Source organism: Nicotiana tomentosiformis, chromosome 1 (genome assembly GCF_000390325.3).
Source record: "Nicotiana tomentosiformis chromosome 1, ASM39032v3, whole genome shotgun sequence".
NCBI lineage: Eukaryota > Viridiplantae > Streptophyta > Magnoliopsida > Solanales > Solanaceae > Nicotiana > Nicotiana tomentosiformis.
This window is the reverse complement of record NC_090812.1, coordinates 6,335,271-6,352,511: the sequence shown is the minus strand read 5'-3', so window position 1 is coordinate 6,352,511 and position 17,241 is coordinate 6,335,271. Positions and strand designations below refer to the sequence as shown.

The 17,241-nt window shown below is 38.7% G+C and overlaps 1 long non-coding RNA gene across 1 annotated transcript; it reads left to right on the top strand.

Moving 5' to 3' along the window:
* Nucleotides 1-10,210: 10,210 nt before the first annotated feature.
* On the top strand, nt 10,211-13,663 carry LOC104106199 (uncharacterized). The gene is made up of 5 exons (XR_011411677.1): nt 10,211-10,626; nt 11,486-11,820; nt 11,949-12,006; nt 12,114-12,206; nt 12,798-13,663. It is a non-coding gene; the product is annotated as an uncharacterized lncRNA (long non-coding RNA).
* Nucleotides 13,664-17,241: the final 3,578 nt, after the last annotated feature.

Here is a 17,241-nt window from a genome sequence, read left to right as displayed (position 1 = left end):
TTCATACTCATCGTACCACCTGAATGGAGAACCCTTCTTGGTCAATTTAGTCAAGGGCGATGCAATAGACGAGAAGTCCTCCACAAGGCGACGATTATAACCAGCCAAGCCGAGAAAACTCCGAATCTCAGTAGTTGAAGATGGCATGTGCCAACTTTGAACTGCCTCTATTTTCTTCAGATCTACCTTAATTCCTTCATTGGACACTATGTGTCCCAAGAATGCCACCGAACTAAGCCATAACTCACACTTGGAGAATTTGGCATAAAGTTTCTCCTCCCTTTGTCTCTGTAGTACAATACTCAAATGTTGTGCATGTTCCTCCTGGGTACGTGAGTACACTAGGATATCATCAATAAATACTACGACAAACAAATTAAGATACGTATGGAATACATTATTTATCAAGTGCATAAATGTTGTTGGGGGCATTGGTAGCCCAAAATACATCACGAGAAATTCATAGTGACCATAACGAGTCCTGAATGTCGTCTTTAGAATATCTGAATCCTGAATTTTCAACTGGTGATACTCGGATCTCAGATCAATTTTGGAGAATACCCTCACTCCCTGAAGCTGGTCAAATAAATCATCAATACGCAGCAAAGGATACTTGTTCTTGATTGTAACTTTGTTCAACTGCCTGTAGTCGATACACCTCCGCATAGTACCGTCTTTTTTTTTCACAAATAGAACTGGTGCACCCCAAGGAGACACACTAGGCCTAATAAACCCCTTATCTAGAAGTTCCTAAAGTTGCTCTTTCAATTGGTGTTAGTGCCATACGATACGGAGGAATACAAATGGGCTGAGTGCCCAACACAAAGTCAATACCAAAATCCATATCCCTGTCGAGTGGCATCCCTAGCAGGTCTGCATGAAATATATCTGGAAAATCTCGCACTACCGGTACAGAATCAATAGTTGGAGTATCTGCATCAACATCTCTCCCAAAGGCCAAATATGACAAATACCCCTTCCCAACCAAATGTTAGGCCTTCAAATAAGAAATTACCATGTTGGGAACATAATTTAGAGAACCTTTCCACTCGACCTTCGGCAATCCCGATATCGCCAATGTCACTATTTTTACGTGACAGTCCAGAATAGCATGACATGGAGACAACCAATCCATACCCAAGATAACATCGAAATCGACCATACTAAGCAATAAAATATCAACTCTAGTCTCCAGTCCCCCAATAGTTACCACACACAACCGATACTCATGGTCCATAATAATAGTATCGCCTACCGGCGTAGATACATGAACATGTGAAACTAAGGACTCATGGGGAATATCCAGATAATGAGTAAAATACGATGCTACATACGAATAAGTGAAACCAGGGTCAAATAATATAGAAGATTCCCTGTGGCACACTGAGATAATACCTGTGATCACTGCATCTGAAGCAACGGCATCTGGCCTGGCAGGAAAAGAGTAGAATCGGGCCTGACCGCAACCTGATCGGCCTCCCTCTCTTGGGTGACCCCTAGCTGACTAAGCCCTACCCCGAGCTGGCTAGGTGGGTGGTGGAGCAACTGGTGCAGGAGTCGTAGCCTGACTCCTCTACTGAACTGGACCTCGCGAAAAGCGGGGACAATATTTCCTCACATGACCCAGGTCTCCATACTCATAGCAATCCCTCTCGAAAAATGGTGGCAAGTTCTGAGGCGGACCTCGAGAACCAGAATAACTACCAGAAGAACCTGGTACAGATGAACCCTGAACTGATGGTGTACGAGATGAACTCTGAGCTGGAAGTGAACTAAGAGAAGAGTGACTCTATCTAGAACTGTATGGACCATGGCTAGTTGATGCACCACGATGAGCCGAATGAGCCATCTGAGCGGGCCTATAAGAATGACCCCTACTGTAATAGGGCTGTCCCCCAGAAGGAACACCACTGAAATTACCCGGACCACGAGACCTCTTGGCCTTCCTCTCCTCACGCTCTTGAGTACGGACCATCTCTAGCCGTCGAGCATTGTCAACAACCTCGTCTAAATCTATCACCTGCTACATTCCCCAGAGTCATAACAAAACAGAACTGCTGGTTGAGGCCATTAATGAACCTCCTGATCTTTTCCCTCTCAGTGAGAACTAACCAAACTACATGACAAGCCAATTCTGAAAACTACATCTCATACTGAGTCACGGACAAGTCCTCCTGATGTAAGTACTCAAACTGCCTGTGTAGTTCCTCTTTGTGGGTCTGTGGCACAAACTTCTCCAGACATAACACGGAGAACTCATGCAATGAATGTGGTACTTCACCGACTGGTTTGCTCCTCTCATAAGTCTCCCATCATCTGAAGGCATGTAATGACCCGGCCGGTCGTTTTGCATATTACAGCTCCATTCCCCCATTTACTGCTTAATTTATCCTTTAAAATTGTTGTATGACTTGCCGTGGTAATTGGTTCGGGTCCGGTAACGTTTTGAAATGAATTGGAACACTTAGTTCCAAGGTTTAAAGGTTAAGTTAAAATAGTGACCGGATATCGTCTTAAGTGTAAACGAACCCGAAATAGAGTTTTGGTGATTCCAATAGCTCCGCAAGGTGATTTTGGACTTAGGAGTGTGTCCAAAAAAAAGTTTTTGGAAGCCCGTAACAAAATTAGGCTTGAGATGGCGAAAATAGAAATTTAAGTTTGGAAGTTTGACCGGGGTATTGACTTTTTGATATCGGGGCCGGAATCCAATTCTGGAAATTGTTATAGGTATGTTATGTCATTTATGACTTGTGTGCAAAATTTGAGATCAATCGGACTTGATTTGATAGGTTTCGGCATCGAATGTAGAAGTTGAAAATTCTTAGTTTTATTAAGCTTGAATTGGGGTATAATTAGTAGTTTTAGTGATGTTTGATGTGATTTGAGGCGTCGACTAAGTTCGTATAATATTTTAGTACTTTTTGGTATATTTGTTTAAGGTCCCATGGGCCTCGGGAGAGTTTTGGATGATTAACGGATCAAATTCGGACTTAAGGAAATGTTGGATTCTTTCTTTTGCTCGTGTCTTCGCACCTGCGCATGAGGAACTGTAGGTGTGGACCGCAGAAATGAGCAGCCCTTCACAGAAGTGGACTGGGCACTGCTAGGCAGGAATCGCATATGGTGAATTTTGCACGCAGAAGCGGTGACACTGATCGCAGAAGCGGAAGGAACCGCAGATGCGAAGGAACCTACGCAAAAGCGCGACCGCACAAGCGGACCTGGACATCGTAGAAGCAATCAATGCTGGCCAAGGATGTATCGTAGATGCGAGCTTGTTACGTAGAAGCGATGGTCACAAATGCGACCTAGTGTCCACAAATGCGGAAATGCTGGGCAGAGTGCCTTATATTCGAGGGTTCAACATTTTTATCAATTTTCGGATTTTGGACTTTGTTTGGGCGACTTTGGAGAGGAATTTTTGTACACAACTTGGGGTAAGTGTTCTTGACTCCCTTGTGATTATATTTCATGAATTAATATTCATTTTGGTGTGTGATTATCGAATATTCAAGAGAAATCGAATGAAATTTCTATAATTTCATAAAATGAATTTTTGAGTTTTGAATACCGATTCAGAGTCAGATTTGAGTGAAATTAGTATGATTTAATTCATAATTGGATGGGATTGTCGGATTTTATGAGTTTTGTCGGATTCCAAGATGTGGGCCCTACTGTTAATTTTTCGAGTGGAGTTAGGAATCTTTATAAATTATTAAATTGCAAGCATTAGAGTATATTTGGATTAATTGGCATGTTGCTTAACTAGTTTCGTATTATTTGGCATGCAATTTAGGAGATATGAAGGCATCGGAGGTTGATACGCGCGAAATGAAATTTCCAGAGTATTGTTTAGCTTGCCCAGGATTGGATTCGTCTTATTTGAGGTAAGTAACTCTTCTAATCTTGGAGTTGATGGTATTAATCCTAACTATATGTGTTATGTGTTTTGTGATGAGGTGACGCACATGCTAGGTGACGGGAGTGTGGGCGTGCACCATGTGAACTGTGACTCCGTTATTTCTGTGGTACTGTGTAGTTTCCTGAACTTATCTGTAATCATGAAATCTCTATGTACTAGAGTTATCGAGCTGTGATTCGTATTAGAAACCATATCTAGGCTACATGTTTATTCTGTTGGGACCCACTGTGGTCATTACTGTTGTTGAGTTATTTGCTTACATTGCAATGTCATACTCAGTCATATCCATTCATTACATATCATATCTCAGTCTCTATTGTTATTTATTGATACATCATATCATTATTGTGGGCTAGTTCATGTCATTGTGAGCCCGAGAGACTGGAGAGGTTGATGACTGAGTGAAGCTGAAGACATGATTTAGAGATATTGATACTATAGCACGTGAGTTATCCATGCTGCACATAAGTTGTCCGTGCGGATTTTAGTGCTTGGGCTAAAGGAGCCCCTCCAGAGTCTGTACACACCCCTAGTGAGCGCGATTGATTTACATTTAGGGATGGATCATCCCTGGGTATGGATCTTGTCTGAAGCATTTATACCTGGGGATGGATCTTCCCCACGGGCCGGATTGGCCCTACTCAGTACTGAGTGACTGATGGCCTGTTGATGTATATATTCTGCGATGGATCTTCCCTTGGCCGGATTGGCCATATACAATACTCAGTGATTGAGCATGATGAGTTGAAAGTGTGAGATAATGAGATTGAGTACTCTGAGAGCGTGAGTACATGAGTTCATCTATGAGATACATTGCATTGACATGCATATATGACATATATGCATAGAGATGTATTTTTCTCATGCTGTACGGTATCACGTTATTCATGACTTTCACATATACTGGCCTATGGGCATAATGATGCATTTTTCACTGGCTATCTTGAAAGAAAATGAAACATCTTATTTATTGTGGAAAGGATTTTTGGAAAAATTACTGTTTTCAACTTACTCATATTTTTGGCAACTTCGGTAAACGATTTGGGTTTTTCACTGATGTACTTGAAAGGCAGAACTATTTTCAGAAATCATGATTCAGTGGAGCATTTTATATCTGGGTTACTCCTTTTATTACTTGCTTTATGTTATTATGAATTGTTGTTGCTTATGGGAGTTGGACTCTGACCTTGGTACAAGCTCGTCTCTACTTTCAACCTAAGGTTAGGTTTGTTACTTATTGAGTACATGGGGTCGGTTGTACTCATACTATACTTCTGCACCTTGCATGCAGATATTGGATGCTGAGGTTGTTGTGATCGACGGAAGCTGGATTTAAAGACGTACCTGCGTTCTGGTTGTAGCTGCCTCTTGTTCATGGTAGCCTTAGATTTATAAAGATCTGTTTATGTACATTTCGAATAGATGTTGTTTTTGTTTCATACCAACTTTGTATATTCTAATCTTAGAAGCTCATGATTTATACTACCAGTCCTGGGGGAATGTCTAAGATTTAGATATTTTCTTTTACTTAATTGTCTTGTTAAATTTCATTGGAATTGGATAGTTGATAACTGGCTTACCTAGCGGGTTAGGTTAGGTGCCATTACGACTAGTTGGAATTTGGGTCGTGACAAGATGGTATTAGAGCTGTAGGTTAATAGGTTCTACAAGTCATGAGCCAGTGTCTAGTAGAGCCTTGCGGATTGGTATGATGACATCCACACTTATCTTCGAGAGGCTATAGGGCATTTAGGATAATTTGACATCTTTCTTTCCTTATCGTGCGAAATTGATTCAGGTTGAAACATAACTCTTTGAATTTCCTTCCACGCATTCGTGTGCGCATGTGAGCGCTCGGTATCAATTGTGCATCGCCGGCTTGTAAATCTATGAATGAGATTCGAAATGTGTATTTTGCGTTTTGGTGATGTGCCAGTCTGGAGGACTTGAGGCCATATTTATACCGTAGCTTAGGCTCGGTATCTTTAGTTGTAACTTATACAATTGGACTCATATGTCTGGTGGTGTCCCTATGAATGTAATTTGTCGCTCGATGAGCGGTTGAATGGCTATATGATAAGTATGACGTAACTGCGGAATGTGTTAAGATGGCTTGAATGTGAAGAGTAGTGTTTCCTTAGAATGTAAAGAGGGCCATTGGGTGCTTGATTTTTGTTGTGATGTGACGTATGGTCCGAGTTGTGAGTGTGTTGAAGGATCTGTCATACAGTTTAATTGTGGAGCAAATTAGATTTTCATGTCATGTTGATGAGTTCAAACTTAGAAAGATTAAGGGATTGTGTAGGAATTATGGCTGCGAAAAGGTATAGCAAGATGCCAATTTGAGGTAAAGCAGGCGGGTTATCTCATGTGTAGTAATCTACGTAAGTGTGTTCCTTATAATATTGAGTGGAGAGTTTTTTTTCTACCATCAGATTGTATGTGTTGAGATTTAAATTTGAATCCGGTTGAGAAAGTTGACTTGAATGTCTAGAGAAATAAAGGCGAGCTTAGCAGATGAATTGAGGTACTATATTGGTTGTGTTGCATGAGCTTGTGAAGAATTTAGTCAAATCTCGCTGCAGTATCATGGCAGTAATACAGTATGGGTATTTTGAGTTATTGAATATCATGATCTATGACTTTGAGTCAAGTGGGGAGTTTGCTACCTACGATTTGATTGCACGGTTATGTGATGTATTGGTTTTGGCCTAGGCATACTTATAGATCAGTTACGACTTACCGAGGTTGAGATCAAGGAGGACTCGAGTAATGAAACGACTGCATACGGGTTATATGACACTTTAGGAGTATATGAAAATCATGGGATGAGTGAGTTGTTATTTCTGAAGGATATAGTGCACACGGAGTATGAATTTGATCGGTGGTATTAAGGCAGGTGTCAACTCCTTGTTAAACTTAGATTAAATTAGGCTACTTTGTTCAACAAAGCATGCAGTCCTATCAAGAACATGTCTTCTTCTTTTTTTCAGAAAGGTGATGGTTTATGGATTGTTTACAATTTTTGTGCTAACACTTGTAAAACCCAAATGAAACAATTGAAAAATATAAAGGATACGGTACTTAAAGAAAGCATAGTTAGAGCCATCTCCAATATTTTAGCCCTACTCCCCTATCTATTGCCTCCTCTATGTTGTATTGTGGCTACCTGACTTGCCGGGGGTGTTTGGTTTTGGTTTCGGAGTGAAATAGAACATATATTCCCTAAGTTGGAGTCTTAAGTTGAAAGAGTTGACCGTAGTTTGACTTTTATGTAGACAACTTCGGAATTGAGTCTTGACAGTTCCAATAGCTCTATATGGTAATTTTGGACTTAGGAGCGTGTCCGGATGTTGATTTGGATGTCCGTAGGTCATTTTAGCGTGAATTGGCGAAAGTTATAAAATTTAAGGTTTCAAAGGTTGGGATGTTTGACTGGGAGTTGATTTTATTGATATCGGGGTCAAATTTTGATTCCGGTAGTTGGAATAGGCCAGTCATGTCATTTATGACTTTATGAAAAATTTGAGGTCAATCGGAGTTGTTTTGGTATGAGTCGACATTAGTTTCGAAATTCGAAAGTTCATAGTTCCATAGGCTTGAATCGATACGCGATTCGTGGTTCTAGTATTGTTTGATGTGATTTGATGCTTCGAGCGTGTTCGTATGATATTTTAGGACTTGATAGTATGTTCGGACGAGATCCCGGAGGGCCCAGGTGTGATTCGGATGGAATCCGGATCAGTTTTGGACTTAGTCTCATTGCTGAAGTCCCGGGCCTGCTGGTGTCATCGCACCTGCGGAGGGATTGACCGCAGGTGCAGAAGGTGAAGCGTAGAAGTGAAAAGGAGAGCCCAGGGTTGGGCTCGCAAGTGCAGACACCTGGGCGCAGGTGCGCCTCCGTAGGCGTGGGCATTTCTTCCGCAGAAGCGGAATTTGGGAAGGGCTTGTGGGCAGGACCGCAGAAGCGGATTCGCAGGTGCGAGCAATTGTCCGCAGAAACGGAACCCCTAGAGTTATGTGGGAACCGCACCTGCGATGGTTTTTCCGCAGGTGCGGCATCGCATATGCGACTAAAGGGTCGCAAAAGCGGAATCGCTGGGCAGAAAATATTGGGGTAAGAAATCCTAACTCGATTTTGGTTAAATTACATGAATCTATTGTTGTTTTCATCATTTAGTTATTGTTTTGGAGTTAGAAATTTGGGAAACATTTGTGAAACTTCTTAGGCTAAAATTTGGGGATTTAAAAAAAAATTTGAGATCGGATTTGAGTAATTCTTATATGGTTGAACTCATTATCGAATGGGTGTTCGAATTTTATAATTTTGGCCGGGTTCCGAGAAGTGGGCCCGGTTTGACTTTTTGAGTTGACTTTTTATTTCTTTGCAAAGATCGTAATTTATTGTTCGAAATAATTTTCTATAGTTTATATTTATAGTATGAGGTTGTTTTTGCTAGATTTGAGCCGTTCGGAGTTGGATAATCGAGGGAAAGACCTACTAGTGAATTGAGTTAGCGTGATTTGAGGTAAGTATCTTGCCTAACTTTGAAATCTCCTTACGTTATTCCTAAACAAAAGGCAAGGGGGCAAGATTGGAAAGCAGGACTGATTACACGAAGGTGTCCCTTCCATTATGTCAATTAAGCCAGCGAATTGATGCAGAGATTTACAAACTGGTTGAAGACGGATGCAATGATTCCAAGCCATTCAGATTAGTTGGAATTGATATTCCAAAGTCGTTATTTACCGAGCTTATGGACTCTACTTCTGAACTTGCGGATGAAGTAAGTTATTAAGTTTGTTTTTTGAATTGATTTTGAACTGTATTTCCTAAAACTTCAGCCTTATGTTTGTTTTAAAGTTTCTGTACTATAATTTGGTAAACTTCAGACTTATGCATGCTTAAATTTTTTAGTTTATTTGCTAAAATTTCATACTAAAAGATGCTGAAGTTATGTCCTGTAGTTTGTACTTTAGCAATGAGTTTTTCCCTAAAAACTTCAGACTATAAATGCTGAAGTTCTTTAGTTCATTTGCTAAAATTCAGACTAAACATGTTGAAGTTTTTGTCCTGCAGTCTCTAGTTTTGTAATGAGTTTTTTGCTAAACTTTAAATTAAACATGCTGAAGTTTTTTAGTTTATTTCCTAATACTTCATACTGAACATTCTTAAGTTTTTGTCATGCAGTTTTGTATTTTTGTAATGAGTTTTTTCTAAACTTCATACTTATGCATGCTGAAGATAGATAGATACATGTGTGGTTGTATGGGTGCGGATCTAGAAGTATGATATGTCATCTCCTAAATCTTAGGATTGGGGAATTAGGAAAGGTGGTCAGGTACGGGTGCTAAGATACCACTAATAAATGTATAGTATAACATATATATTTATATGTCTAATTCATTTGAGAGATCATCCGAAAAAAACAAATACAAATAAATTACTTTAAATATCTAAGCTTTTACTCCATACGTATATCACATACAATTAAAAAAATTCAGAATACTTTATCTGAATACTTATGTAAAACCCAATAACGTTGTATGGAGTTGAGTGTTGGCCAGTCAAGATCGTTCATGTCCAGAAGATGAAGGTAGCAGAGATGAGGATGTTGAGATGGATGTGCGGGCATACCAGGTTAGATAGGATCAGAAATGAGGTTATTCGCGACAAGGTGGGTGTGGCCCCTATTGAGGACAAGATGCGGGAAGCGCGACTTAGGTGGTTTGGTCATGTGAGGAGGAAGAGCACAGACGCCCCGATAAGGAGGTGTGAGAGGTTGACATTGGAGGGCCTACGGAGAGGTAAAGGTAGGACAAAGAAGAGGTGGGGAGAGGTGATTAAGGTGGGGAGAGGTGATTAGGCAAGACATGGCGCAGCTTCAGCTGACCGATGACATGACCATTGATAGGAAGGTATGGACGTTGAGGATTAGGGTAGTAGAGTAGGTAGTCTAGAGTGTTTATAACAGTAGTATTGGCACACAGTCTCGATTTATATTGGTAGTAGGTTTTCATGACTAACCATTATTTTCTTTCATTGTTGATCATCTTACTGTCTCGTTATTTTATTCTGTTTTTATATGACTTTTTGGTATTGTCCCTTATTGTCTTTATTTTCATTAATGTGGTGTTTATGCTTTCCTAAGCCGATGGTCTATTGGAAACAACCTCTCTATCCTCACAAGATAGGGGTAAGCTCTGCGTATACACTACCCTCCCAAACCCCACGGTGTGGGCTAATACTGGGTATGTTGTTATTGTTGTTATGTAAAACCCAAAATTTTAACCAAAAACACAGCCAACCTATGCTTCTCGGCCATAGTTGTAGCCAATGCAGCCTAGGTGAATTAACCAAGTGCGGTGATATCTCACACCCATGCCCTTATCAATTTGGATCGACTTTGGTGCAGTGGTTTTTTTTTTTTTTTTTAAGGATCCATGTAACATAGGCAACACGTGTCCTTTTGCCATGTCCATCACTATTTTCTACTTCGTTGGTGGCTAGTTCTTTGTGTTTGATTCTCAGTACATCTTGATTATAATTTGTGCACATTCTCACATTTGTTCCCACATTGATTTAATTCCTCTCCTTGTTTACCTAACATATTTATGAGCTTAAATTATGTTAGGTTTCAGAAGGCCCAAGTATCGATTTTGGAAGTGAAGATGGAGTTAATTAGAAGATTAAAGTATCTGAAGTAAGGAACCTCCTTCTATCTTTCTTGGTAATGCAGGCTTGAGTTAATACTTGCAATCTATATCTTTTAAGGCTATCCATCTTGAATAATTTAATAATCTTGAGATACGAACTTTGTTAGTTCTCAGAAGCATATGTTGCAAATATTTCTGATATACAAAGCATTAACCACATCAGGATGATCATTATGAATGGTTCATTCCAATTTAATAATGCAGGCTTGAGTTAATACTTGCAATCTATATCTTTTAAGGCTATCCATCTTGAATAATTTAATAATCTTGAGATACGAACTTTGTTAGTTCTCAGAAGCATATGTTGCAAATATTTCTGATATACAAAGCATTAACCACATCAGGATGATCATTATGAATGGTTCATTCCAATTTAATACATTTATCTCTAACATTAGTGTCCTTTTGTATTTATGATTTGTGATGAACAAAATAAGAAATAATCGATAAGCTTTCCACACAGCAACCTCAAATTGAAATTTAATTCACACTATATCTACTATACTGTAGTGTCGCAACTGGAATATGAAAGTACATGTAAATTGTCCTCCTAAAGTATAACGTTAAGATTTTTTTAAAAGAAAAGATTCATTAATTGATGAGTTATGGGACATCAGATATAAATTGTGTTTGTAAAGTTTATGGTAGCGAGATTGTTAGAGGATGTCTAGTAATGAGCAACCAATGGAACATGTTAATCTAACATTTAACTAATATTACATTCCCCAAGTGGTTTACATGATTTGTGCTTCAATTCAGTTAGCTACATGCACTTGGGATTGCTTTCTTTAACCAAGATTGTGCCTGAGTTTATATTCTTTTCATTTTGGATGTCCTTAAATATAGGTACTTGATATTGAAGAAATGGCATGGGCCCCAAGATATGGGTTGAAAGGCATGATTGATGCATCCTTGCGAGTAAATGTAAAATTCAACACCAGTAAACATAATGAGATGATTATGCCTCTCGAATTTAAAACTGGGAAGGCAACAAATGGACAGGCAAGTTTTCTTGAGCATTTGCAAAATAGTACCACTTAGTTGTGAAGTAATGATAATTTTCCACTTTACATGTTCTTGCTAGGCACCTAACCTCTAGGCTATCGTTGGCATTACATTCTGCAGACAGCTATGGAATATAATGCTCAAGTGACGCTGTATACCCTTCTAATGTCAGAAAGGTGCACCGAACCCGCCTATTTGCATAATTATTCACCTACTGTTGGCATATGCTGTACTGCTATGTAGATTTTCCTTTAGTTCTTCTTCATAGATTCATCTCATTGCCTTCTATTTTTCTCTTAATTAGATACTCGCAGCATATTGGACATGGTCTCCTGTATTATCTGCACACAGATCATACGCAGGTAATGATTTTGATTAGTAGGTGAAAACTAGCATCTGTAAGAATTATAAAGATTGCTTTTCTTTCTTTTTTCTCTGCAGCCTTCTAAATTACACTTCATTTTGCAAGGGAATTACTGTTCGAAGATGAATGCGCCATAATGAAGTTGCAAATGATCTTCTCAAGACCACTATAACTCAACAACTGCCACAAATGTTACAGGTAAGGTATCTCCGTCTCATCCTGTTATACTTGGGATAAATACAGATAGTGTTTGCTAGAACTGAATATTTTGCATTAGTACTGTCTAGTCATTGAATATGTGGCTGATCAGTTTCCACACAATGGCGTGTTGTCCACTAAGCATTCAGGGCCCGCATTTCCTTGTGTCCTTTTATTATATTCTGTTCGTGCACAGTCCTGTAAGTTTATAGAAATTGTTAAGGTTAAAAGGCTCTTAATTGTATTCTGTAACCTGTTCTCTCTGGTACCACATAAAAATCTCTACTGAAATATATCCTCCCCCTCCCCTTGGTTTAGTTGTCTTCATAGAGGTGAATGTTTTGCCCGCTAAGTGTAGTTCATTCCGAATACACCTTCATAATTAGTATTGAATACTAGTTCTTCCTGTAGAGACCTAAGCATGGTTATCATCTTCCACCACTATCCCAGGCCACAATCATTTATCGCCTTAATTATAAAAGGGATCAGAAAACTGAATTAGCTTATTACCTGACCAAGAGGAACTCATTTAACAAAATGTTCTAGATATTATTAACTTATTATTCTGGTGACTTCTTTCTTTTGATGCAGAGTCCAAATATGTGCAGAGGCTGTCGACACCTCAATGTCTGTACCGTTTATCATAAGGTAATTTGAGAAGTTCTCAGGGTCTTCTTAGTGACAAGCATCCATTGTACTCTTTTACGTATATAGATTTTCAAAATAATTGGTTAAAGGGGCTTCCATGTTTACTCAGTTTTCAATCCTAAAACATTTTAGTATTTTTACCTCTGCTCCATGCTAAGAAAATGTTCTCCTTTGAAAATGATCGAGATTCTGAGAAAATCAGATGATAAACCATCTATAGAAGAAAGGAAAGGAGCTTAGTTGTTGAAGTCAGTAACTAAATCCTTTGGTTGGCGAATGTGCATGTGATAAATATACAGAGGTATCTTCATCAAAATAAATATACAGAGGTAGTATGTTTACACGCATTGTAGTTCTCTTCTCCTAGTAAAACCTGTTCATGCGGTTACAGTAACATAGGTGCTTGCTGATAGAAGAAGGGGTAATTAACAATCAAGAGAAAGTTATTGCCTCAAATGCCATGTTTAGAATACTAGCATTAGGCCTGATTCCTGAAATATATCAAATGACTGTAAACTTTGACATTTATGCTACAACTAGTACTTATTTGGAACCTGAATTGAGGCAAAAAGAATGCATTTATAACATCTGTGTTAGAATTCTAATCATGTCAGGTCTTATTTTTCTTGACAAAGGTGCCAAAACTTGGTGCACGCCTAAGAAGCTAGACATGTAATCAAGGCAATCTAACGGCTTTTCTGAATACGAATCAATTTGCCTAATAATGAGGAGTCAGCATTTTGCAGTGTGCAATGTGGAAAGGACTAAAGGAACATATTTGAAATCGAGCAGCAATTGCTTCCTTTTTTGTTACTGTGAATTTTGAAAAGAAGAAAAGGCTTCTTGTATTTATGTGTGTGTTTACATCCCATGAGCAAGATAATTTATACAAAGCTCCTGATGCTAATTAAGGTAATAAAATAAATCTATACTATCAATCCAGTGATCAAATCAAATCAAATCAAATCAGATCTCCTAAATATAATCAAATCTCTTGAAATCATGCTAATCAACACTCCTAAATCAAGTCTCCTTGAATCATGCTAATCAACACTCCCACTCAAGTTGGTGCAAAGATGTCGCACATGCCCAACTTGCAACTCAAAGTATGGGAAGTTCGCTTGTTGAGACCTTTGGTAAACACATCAGCTAGCTGTTTCTTCGATGGCACATGAAACAAACTCAAGACCCAGTTGTAACTTTTTCTTTGATGAAGTGTCGATCAATTTTCACATGCTTTGTTCGGTCATGTTGGACTGGATTATGAGCTATATTGATGGCAGCCTTATTGTCACAGTATAAGAAAAGTTTTTCTTTTTCAGACAATCTCAATTCCTGTAGTAGCTTTTGTAGCCAAAGCAGTTCGCAAACACCCTGGGCCATAACTTTATATTCTGCCTCCGCACTTGATCTACCAACTACACTTTACTTCTTGCTTCTCCAAGTAACCAAGTTTCCTCCTACGACCGTACAGTAACCGGATGTTGATCTTCTGTCATCTAGAGATCCAGCCCAATCCGCGTCTGTAAAGACTTCTCTTTGGAGGTGATCATGTTTGAAGAAGTAGACATTTCCCTGGAGCAGACTTCAGATACCGTAAAATGTAAAAGACGGCTTGCATATGAGGATGTTGGGGATCATGCATGAACTAACTCACCAGGCTAACTGAATAGGCTATGTTTGGTCTAGTGTTGGAGAGATAAATGAGTCTTCCAACCAGCCTATGATATCTCTCCTTATTAACTGATTCTCCAACTCCGCTTTGTAACATGTGATTGCTTTCAATGGGCGATATGTGGGTCTGCAACCTGTCATACTAGTTTCTTTCAAGATATCCAGAATATACTTCCTTTGAGAAATAAAGATTCCTCTTTTGGATCCAGCAATCTCAATTCCCAAGAAATACTGCAATTTTCCTAGATTCTTGATCTCAAATTTATGTGCCAACAACTTTTTCAATCGGGTCATCTCATCTTTGTCATCTCCTATCATTACTATGTCATCAACATAAATTATGAGAAGAGTGAGTTTATCCGTTTGATGTCTCATGAAGAGGGTGTGATTATCATTGCGTTGTTGGTAACCGAAGAAGATCATTGCTTTACTGAATCTGTCAAACCAAGCTCTAGGGAATTGCTTCAGTCGTATAAGGCTTTCTTCAATCTGTATACCTTTCCTTGTGTCACGACCCATTTTCTGAACAAGCCGTGACCGGCACCCGATCACTAAACTTGACCGAGCAAACCATTTGCGCTTATCAAATCTATTATAACTTAGAACTTTATATGCAACAAGGCAATACTTTTAATTAATTTAAATATCTAGAATAAACAAACTCAATACATTATTCATAGTAACCAATGAAAAACTGCTAAGTTATTATCAAAAATATCTGAATCTTAACCCACTGACTGTGTCTATGAAGCCTCTACTGATAAACTGACGTATTGCTCAGGACATGAGATTGCCTGGCTAGTTCTTCAAGTAAACAAAGAAATAACTAAATAAAGATGACTCGAAGAAATACTCCACGAACAAAAGCGGAGCTCACCAATAGCACTAGAAGAGAGGGAAGTCCTAACTTGTAGCCTGCTCGCATGCAAAACCGGCTCCTACGTTATACCGCAGACCAACATAGGTTCCCAAAAGAGAACGTCAGTACCATCCATTTACTCAGTGAGTCGCAACGACCGGGGACGAATTACAAGCAAAGATTCTAAATGCATGAAAAACATAAAGCTTTTAAGAACAATTCTAAAATAATTACATAACAGCAGTTTATGAATATTTCAAAAGAAATTCTTTACTTTTTCTTTCTGAAAAAAAATTACTTTACTTCATACTTCGGGAGTTCTAACTATTCTGACTTATTTCTGTCTTAGTCACCGTGTGATCGGCACAGGTTCGATCCCAACCTGATCGAATAGGCCCAATCCACGAGGTGACACTCGCTTCATGGTTCTCAGCGCTCATGTATCATACCTTAGCCTGGCTAAGTAAATTCCCAGCAACGAGACCCTCGGCTCGTGTGCTCCCTACTTTGGCACAAGTAGTTTCAGGAAGTCAATGCTTTGGTCAGGATCCTCGGCCTAGACGATGACCCCTTCTCAGAATAGAGGATACTCCCAAATATCTTTTCTTTCTAAAACTTCTTCTTGTGACTTTTCAAGTCTAAATCTTGTTTGAAAGTGATCTATCAATATTCATAATAACATTCTTGAGTGTATACATAGCACAAGCATGAAATAAAATTATTCAAATTATCTTTAAAAGTTCTATCTAACTCTTGAAGTTTAACTACTTAAATTTTCAGAAATTTCGGCAGAGTATTTCTTGTAAATTGGACTATCAAAAAAAATATCCCTGGCACCAATACTACAACTACACCAACAACAACCAAATATACCATAACATGCCATTCATTGGAACCAAAGATAGCTCATAAAATAACTTCTCACTCTCTGGCAAGGAGGTACATCACAGTAATGAATCAAACTCTAAATCAACACACTTTAGCAAAAGTAAATCACCTTAATGAATTAAATGCATTGTATTAAATTATTTAATAATTAAATATACTCTAACATAAACTAAATTACTTCAACAACAAAGTGTAATCTAGCAAGGACATAAATACATGCTAACTTGTATTTAATAAATAAAATATAAATGTCAAGCCAAACCTAGGTTTACATACCTTGTTCCTCAAATAAATAAGGATACTTCTTCCCCATATCTTCCTTGACCTCCCACGTAGCCTCTTTTGAATCATGATTACTCCACAAAACTTTTACCGATGTTATATCTTTTGTTCTCAACTTTCTTACTTGCCTATCGAGTATTTCTATAGGTACCTCTTCATAAGTCAAGCCTTCTTTAATTTCTATGGTATCGGCATGTATTATATGCGACTCATCATGAATATATTTTCTAAGCATAGACACATGAAAGACAGGATGAACAGAGGACAACTCAACGAGCAACGCTAGCTCATAAGCTATGTTTCCCTTCTTTTTTATAATCTCATAAGGTCCGATAAATCTAGGACTAAGTTTCCCTTTCTTACCAAACCTCATAACTCCTTTCATTGGTGAAACTTTCAAAAATACCTTGTCACGAACCATGAACTCTAAGTCACGATGCCTCTTATCAGAATAAGATTTTTGACTACTCTGAGCTGCTTTTAGTCTTCCTCTAATTAGCTGAACTTTCTCTAAGGCCTCACAAACAAACTCTGGACTAATCAACGGCATCTCTGCTGGTTCAAACCAACCCACTAGAGACCTACATCTTCGCCCACACAATGCTTCATAAGGAGCCATACCAATGCTGGCCTGATAGTTATTATTGTAAACAAATTCTATAAGTGGCAAGTGATCATCCCAAT